We start from the raw sequence: 9212 nt of genomic DNA on the forward strand, positions 1-9212 counted from the left end.
GTGTACTCTTTGTTTAGTGGTTTAGTCCCTGGGAGTTCTGGGGGGTAACAGTTTGTTCATATTGTTGTTCGTCCCAGGGGCTTTCTTTATTATCTCCTCCATTGGAAACCTTGTGCTCAGTACAATGGCTTGCTGAGAGCATCCACCTCTATATTTGTCAGGCACTGGCAGAGCCCTCAGGAGACCACTATATCAGGCTCCTGTCAGCAAGCAATTGTTGGCATTAACAATACTGTCTGGGTTTGGTGACTCCACAGGTGTGGAGTCACTGGATTGTCTTTCCTTCAGTCTCTGCTCCACACATTGTCTCTGTATCTCCTTCCTTGGGTATTTTGTTCCTTCTTCAAAGAAGGACCAAAGTAGACATACTTTGGTCTTCCTTCTTGAGTTTCATGTGGTCTGTGAATTGTACCTGGGGTATTTTAAGCTTCAGGGAACATCTCAGAGAGGAGAGTTTAAAAACTCAAGAGCCAGAAGAGACAGAGAACATCAGGCAAACAAGGTCATGGCTTGTTCTGAATGAAAAAAGCAAGAGTCATATGAACTCACAGAGACTTAAACAATAAACACAGGGTCTTTACCAGATTGTTTATGTCTTATACCTTTCAGCTTAGCTTTTTTATGGAACTCTCAACTGTGTGTTCTCTGATTCTTGCTTGTTCTTGGAATGCTATTCCTTCTGCTTGGTTGACTTGTTTATCTACATGTGAAGTGTTTTGCTTTGTCATAATTTTTTTTGTCATGCTTGGTATTTGTCTCTTAGAATCCTGTTTTATTTTTTCCAAGGGGAGACAGATAGGGACTAGATCCATAGAGCAGGAGCAGTGTGAACGGGAAACTGTAATCAAGACATTGCATGGGAAAGCACCTATTTTCAATAATGAAAAAAATTAAATACATATGCTCACTAAAAGGTTTGGAGAAATTTTTTAGTAACTTTCATAGTAAATTTGCTGCATTATTGTAGAAGGAAAGTGTGTTGAACAAATATTGTGTTTTCTGTAATTTTTTAAGTATAAAATGTTGTGATTAAGTTTCACATTCTTTGGGCAAGTTTAAAATTTTAAAATTTAAATTTAATTTAAATTAAAAAAATAAAAGTCAGTTCAGCAGAGACTGAAGGAAAGGCCATCCAGAGACTCCCCCAATCTGGGGATCCATCCACATGCAGACACCAAACCCAGACGATATTGCTGATGCCAAAAAGTGCTTGCTGACAGAAGCCTGATTCAACTGTCTCCTGAGAAGCTCTGCCAGATCCTGACCAATACAGATGTAGATGCTCACAGCCAACCATCTGATTGATTATAGGGACCCCAATGGAAGAGTTAGGGGAAGGAGCTGAAGGGGCCTTACCTGGCATCAATGGGAGGGGCGGCCCTTGGTCCTGTGAAGGCTTGATGTCTCAGTGTAGAGGAATGCTAGGGAGGTGAAGTAAGAGTGGGTGAGTAGGTGAAGGAGCACCCTCATAGAAGCAGGGTAAGGGAGGATGGAATTAGGGGGCTTGCAGGCGGAAACTGGGAAAGGGGATAGCATTTGAAATGTAAATAAATAAAATATCCAACTTAAAAATAAAATAAAATAAAATAAAATAAAATAAAATAAAATAAAATAAAATAAATAAAATAAAGCAGTCAGTTCAGTCATGGTCTTTATACACCACCTTCATTAACCAGTTACGTTTATTAGTTAGTTTTCCCTCTAGCTCAAATATTATTGTTCTGCTTGGGACATGTTGAAGATTAATTAAACTTGAATGTTTAAAGCATAGACAATAAATTTCACAGCAAATACTAGTTTTATCACTAATAATTCTTTATATGTTCTCTGTGTCATCATTTTTACTCCAAACAATGGGATTAGAAAGATGTTCATGTATATATCTTGGCTATAGTTGTAAGCTAGGGTATTTATTTACTTTTGTAAATATTCCAAGTCACAGAACAGATGTCAGAAATTTACATTGTAGTATTTTTACCCTGAAGAATCATTTGTTTAAAAATCTACCATAGATATGAAAATACTTTCATATGATCCAAGGAAACCAAGTGAAAGTTTGCAGCAGAATAATAAGTGATACATTAATGAGGGAGGTATGAAAAGTGTTTCAAGGCCTGCATTTTTGTCACCCAAGTGAAGATAGTACAAGAACAAACACCACCCATCCTTGGAAGACAGAAGAAAAAAAGAGCATTAGAACAATGTATGGTTTGTTTGTTTGTTTGTTTTCTGTTATACAAGCATGCCTCAGTAAACTCAACATCAGCATCCCTGCATGGTGCAAAATTAAAGCCATGCCTGTTGACTGAGCTTTTAACTCCACTCTGCAGCCAAGCAAAAAGAAACATCTCAAGGCTCCATCCATGTGGAAAGCATGTGCTCTCTGGCCTAGCTTCCCATCTGACTGATTTCATTGGTCATATTGGACACTCCAGACACTAGACTGTCAACAGAATTTAACTAAGAGTTTTGATTACTACAGTCAGCTCTGATAAGGGATGAGGCTGAAAATATCTATAGATATATTAGATAGAGATAAAGATAGTAGAAATAGAGATAGAGACAGAGATGCATATACAGACATAAATGCCATAGGACCAGCCACTGTATATCCAGCTTCTAAACTGATCAATGTTGATATAAGTGATAAGTCACCAACAATACCAGATGAGTTCTCCTTATCTCCCTTACCAGGTAATGATCTATATATACAGGATAGAGTTCAGTACCTAAGTTCAGTTGTATAGGCTATTTGTCCACTCCATTTCTATCCCAATAGAACCTAGTTTTGTACACACTGTCATGGATCCCTGTGTTAGGATTATTCTTGTGAGCCAAATACACAGATTTAATAGTCCAGAGTCCAGGCAATTGAGGAAGTCAGTCCTCAATTAGGTAAGATGCATTATTTTGACCTACGGCTATAGACCTACATACACAGGTGTAAGGAAACCTTCAGAATCCCCAGAAACCAGATCCAGTGTATGAATAAGTTTAGGCCTATCCCAAAAGACAACAGTGCCTTCTATCAAACTTGAATACTCAAACTTCTTAGAATCTCCATCTTCTCTTCACTCCCTAGGTGCTTTTGGATGACATGCTAATCCAAACTCAACACAATGGGGGCTGGAAGCTAGGCCTATATCTGACATATTCTGCCAGTTCAAATTGTAAAATTTGCCCCAAGGCCCTACATAGCAAAGGATGACCATGTGAGGATGTAAAGATTATTCACATGATTTGTTGGTTCCATGATGTTCTCCACAGGCACAATAAATATGTCTATTTTGGTTGATAATAACTTTAGAAACATTTTTAGTCACTCCATGACCTAACATCAGAATAGTATGTCAAAGGATACTAGTAGGAAATATATTCTCAGAAGACTCAAACTAAAATGTTTAAAATTTTGAGTAAAAGTAAATGATATTGGAAGTTCCCAAACAGGCTGTCCTAAAATACTAGAGAAAGATTATGCTTTTAACATGTGCTGACTTCTGTTCAAGTGCATCAAAGACAAAACAAAATAATAAAATACTACCCAAAGGATACAATAATATTTCAATAGTTGACTATCCGGAGATGAAGATATAAAAGATGCTTCACAAGTAATAGTTAACATTTTAATGAAGATCAGTAAATCAAAATAAACTACAAGGAAATAATATAATGGAAGAAAGTAATATGCAAACTTAAAAGTAATGTTACATAGAAATCTATTCATAATGTTTATACTTATATATGGTATATATGTGTGTGTATGTACCACAGACTATATCTGTCACTGAAAAGAATATGTAAATGTGCTCAGCAACACTAAAACAAACCAATGAAGAGAAAGAAAATGTGAACTTAAAATAGAAGCTCCTGAATATTAAATTGTCAGAAAGGAATAAAAGAATGGAAAGAATGAAGAAAATCTCCATTTTCATCAGAAATAATGAATTTTGACAAACGGTAGTTATTGACAAAAAGGAAAAATATTTAATATAAAGCATATATAAACAAATAGTAGGAGAAAACTTCTCAAATTTGGAGAAACACATCAATACCAATGCTTATAAATATCAAAAGTTTAAGTAGTGTTACAATAAAATATTTTTAGGAATTGTAGTAAGAAGAAAATAACAAATAGATCAAACTAAAGAATCAAAAATATCACCTGAAAATTTTTTGATTAGAAAGGACCAAATGTAGAAAGTAAGTAAGGAGTACTGAGAAACTTTCAAAGTAAGCAGAAATAATAGATAATAGCGAGTCATTATGTCATTAATTATCTGGATTTAATGAGTCTAAATTATCTAATCAATAAGCATAAAGCAGCTGACTGAATGAGACAATGAAACACAACTCTAGTCTTCCTAAAATATATGCAAATCACCTCAACAGATATACAGATTGAAACTTAGTATATATAAAAAAATAGCAGTTAATGAAAAGGAAACAAAAGAGAACAGATTGGCCCCTTTCACATCTAATAAAATAGACTTTAGATCAATACTTATAAGGTTGCAAATAAGATTGTTACTGGGGAAAATGGATGTTTGAGAGATTGCAAAATTTATAAATATATATCTCCAAAATAGCACAACTATATACCCACATAAAACATAATGTTAAGATTAGAGTATTATATAATGTTGGATCATAATGTTGTACTCTGACACTTTAACATCAGTGGCAAATGTTCCTGGCTAAATACCCATATTGAATATTAAAGTTTAAATTGCTCTTCTGAAAAAGTGAACCTAGCAGGTGTATAGTGAACAGCCAATCAAATTACATCTTTCTCTATTACCTGTCAGCCAAGAACTCCAACTAGTCCTTTTACCAAGTTTGTGCAGTTTGCTTTGGTTTTGTGCTTCATAAATGTTAAATGGGGCCATTTGAGTTGCCATGAATTTGAAACTATATTATGTGGCTGGATGGAATCACTTATGGGTCCACAATTAAGGCAGATTTTCTTCATAGAGTGAAAAGACCTACTTATCTCATGAGTCTATTGGTCCAGGGTCAAGACAATATGACCTTTATGTCTTGACAAGGAATTTATAGGTGCATCTTTACATTTTGAAAACCAGCTTGTAACTGCCAATACAAAGAGACTATATGGGGAGCAATAGCACCCCATAGAAATTCATGCAAGACCATTTTCTTTATAAAAACTTGCACTCCTGGGAATTAAAGAATCTACCTTGTTAATGGTTCAGTGACTATCATTACTATTTGCAATACTCGGATAACCATAAAATTCATATTCATACCAAAATCAAACTCACGATTGACAAATTTGAAGGTTGAAGTTATATCAGGCATTGCTTTTTAGCATAAGGTAATAAAACCAGAAGTGAATGACATAATGAATCTCAAAAATGTCAGAGATATATGTGTGTTAAATTTGTTGATGAAGAACTAATAAAGATAAAAAAATAACAGAAAGTATGTAGGAAGCAAACAAGAATTTAAACACCGATTTCAAACTTAAGAAATATGGGACAAATGATTTATTAAAATGTTTACATTAAAAATGAGCAATACCACTCTTTGTCATGTAGTCCATGACTCACTAGCCTACAACAAAGGCACTTGCTCACCTATGTTCATAACAATTTATTCATAATAGCCTGTTGTGAAAACAGCCCAGATGTCCATCAACCAATGAATGGAATTTGATATATTTTCACAAAGGAGTATTACTCAGCTAATTAAAAAATAGCTTATTGAATTTGGCAGGTAAATGGATGGAAATAGAAAATAAAATCATCCCTAGTAAGATAACTCAGAAAGAAAACCATGGTATGTACTCACTTATAGATTCATATAAAGTAAGAAAATGATGATCATGCTACAATCCAAAGAGTCAGAAAGGCAAGTAAAAAGGATGTATCAAATACAGAAATGGGGATATCCCTGGGAAAGGGAAATAGAATAGATTTTGGAGGTGAACTGGGGTCTGGTTGGAATGGAAGAAGAAAGGGTCATGTAGAGGAGAGGAATGAAGTGAGATGGATGGAATTGAAGAGTATTTTCAGGGTGGAGGGCAATGTGGGAACAGTGCATTGGGAACTCCAAGATACTACAAGGATTACCCTAGTGAAGACACCTATCAATGGAGGATATTGTGCCTCAACCAACCGTCTTCTGAAAGCAGGCAGTTTCCAGTAGTGATGATTCAGGTAGCTGATATCATTTACCCAGAACATGTGTCAGAACAGATGTTTACCCTCTGTGACTGCCTCCCCAAAATATCCACCCCAAGTGATTAATAATTAGATTACCAAAACATTATCAGATCCTGGGGTAATGGCTGAGAGAATGTATTTTCAACATAATATGGCTTCAAAATTTAAAGAATAAAAAGTTTAAGAGATCTGTTGTAGAATCAAGAAGGGACTACAGTTACTATCAATTATTCAACTGCCAGGGAGGATGATCTCAGGCATTCATATGACATTTTCAGTAAGTTCATAGCCTCATTCTCATGAGCTTTATAAAGGCATTTATTGTATTTGCATTCATGCTGTTAGCAACAAATATCCAGATGAAAATGAATACATTTCACAACTTTTAAAGGCATTTTATTATGTTCTTCATCTCTGAATTCTACATAGTCAGATGTTCTAGTTTTCTTGATATTGCCATGATAATCACTAAAATCAGAAGTAAACAGGGGGAAAGGTATGTACTTGATCTCATAGATAATAATCGAACAGTCAATGAAGGCAGGGCAGGACCCAAAACTCTACAGTCACAAACTAAATAAAAGGGTCCTCCTGGCTTTTTTACTTTGAGCTCACATTCAACCAGTTTCATACAGAGCCCAGACACACTTCCCCAAAATTAGACAGCCCACACTGATCTAGGCTTCCATATCACTAAGAAATAGTAATAATAAAACAAAAACAAAACAAATCCATCAAACACAAACACACACACACACACACACACACACACATAAACACACACACACAAAGAAAGAAAAAATACAAGAAAAAAGAAAAAGAAAACAAACAACGACAACAAAACACCTCTCTGAAGGCATATGGTACGATCTGATCTAGGTAATTTGTCTATCTAGGTTACTTCTTCTAGGGTAACTGTAGTTTGTGTCAAGGTGACAAGAAAAGCTGAACACTGCAAAGGAGTGTTAGATTTCATACTTAATGGCTTCTAAACAGTGATGGCAAAAGTTCTCAGTGTCCCAGTAGGAAACTAAACTACAGAAACATTGGTGTCTCAGAGTCAGTTCTGTTCCAGCACTTAGCTAATTCCCTGGCTTCCTTGGAAAATTCACTAACAATATTGAAAAAAAATTCCTTTCAGAATCTACCTTACCACAGTTCCCATATGGAAGACAGTTACTCACACAGTGAGAACAGATCTATTTGCCAGGGATTACAAATGGTGTGTCCTTATGGCTGATATACTACCAAACTTACCTAAAGTGAAGGCATGCTTTTTCCCTGTAAATTCACATGGGAAAGTAACAAAGAAAAGATATTCCCAGATGGCATTGTGCCTGACAATATGACTTTGATTTCACTCTGTAGCTCTACGTCCATCTCTGCTTTTCTCAGAGTCCCTCATGTTTTGAGCAGGTAGACATTGCCACACATACCCTGCAACACTCCCAGGAGCAATCTAAACTACAGTTTGGAAGGACCTAATTTTTTAAATTAGATATTTTCTTCATTTATATTTCAAATGCTATCATGAAAGTCTCCTAAACCCTCCCCCGACATGCTCCCCAACCCACCCACTCCGGCTTCCTGGCCCTAGTATTCCCCTGTACTGTAGCATATGTTATCTCAAGACCAAGGGCCTCTCCTTCCATTGATGTCCTACTAGGCCATCCTCTGCTACATATGCAGCTAGAGTCACAAGCTCTGGGGGGTTGGGGGTACTGGTTAGTTTATATTGTTGTTCCTCTTATAGAGTTGCAGACCCCTTTAGCTCCTTGAGCACTTTCGCTAGCCCTGTGTTTCATCCAATAGATGACTGTGAGCATCCGTTTCTTAATTTGAAGGACCTAATTCTAAAGAGAACTACTAAAAATGAATAGGGCATTAGAGTATTGTTTTTATGTGCTGTGTAAAGATTGTCTCTGTATTATACAAATGGTGAATTCTGAAACTGCAGAGGTGTGCTTACAGGCTAAACTTCAGTAGTGTAAACCTGTCTGGTGTTTTGTAAATACTTCCTCTCTCATCTTCTCATTGGTTTATTAAAAATCGAATGGCCTTTTGCAAAAGCAGGAAGTAGGTGGTACTTCCAGGAAGAGATAGGAACTCTTCCTGGAGAGACCCAATACTGGAGGATTTGCCAGGCAGATGCAGAGGAAGAAGCTGACTTGGGCTAAAATGGAGAGTTAACTAACAATAACTTAAAATAGAATTTTCAAGTCAGTAAGTTACAACCTAGTTGAGAACAAGCCTACCTATAAACTCTAGGGATTAATAATAAATATCATTCTACATTTTGTTATTCAGGAGCTGGGGTTCTCAAAGAAAATTCTGTATCAAAGAAAGGGAGGGAAGGAGATGCAGAATGCTAACAAGGCTAAATATCTGCTCACTCTGTTTCTTCTAGTTAATAATTTATAATATTACACTGGTATAATTATTTTGGTTCTTGAATTTTTACTCTAAAATACCTTCACATATGTAAATTTTCTAATTTTTTCAACATAATGAGGTAAACATAATAGTATGTAATCATGAAAAAACTCTTTATTATACTATACAAGTAAAGTTTAAATATCCAACAGAAAACCTTTAGATATAGGGACAAACATTGACAAAGTATATAAAAGATTCACAAAATAATTTCCTAATTTATGACTCTCTTGTATAATTCAAACATTTCTTAGGCTAACATGATGCTACCTTTATTTTGTATAGACAAAGTTTGGGGTTTGTTGTGGGTATTCACGTGTGTAATTATGCTTTGCTATAAATCGTCTTTTGCCACTGCTGTTGACTCCCTCTTTCTGGTCCCTTCTGCCATCCATATTTCCCATCTGTTTCCCTGTCATGTGACTCTCATCACCATCCACTGTCCACCATTACCCTCTACAGTAAGATAATTTTTTTCCTTTCATTCTAAGCTTCTATTTCTAGACATGTGCACTTTAAATCAAATTTTAAAATGAGGAAAAAAATAACTTTTTTTCTTAGTGTTTTTTGCTTCACATAATGACCTCTAGTGCTGTC

This window comes from Mus musculus, chromosome 1 (genome assembly GCF_000001635.26).
Source record: "Mus musculus strain C57BL/6J chromosome 1, GRCm38.p6 C57BL/6J".
In the NCBI taxonomy this organism is placed as follows: domain Eukaryota; kingdom Metazoa; phylum Chordata; class Mammalia; order Rodentia; family Muridae; genus Mus; species Mus musculus.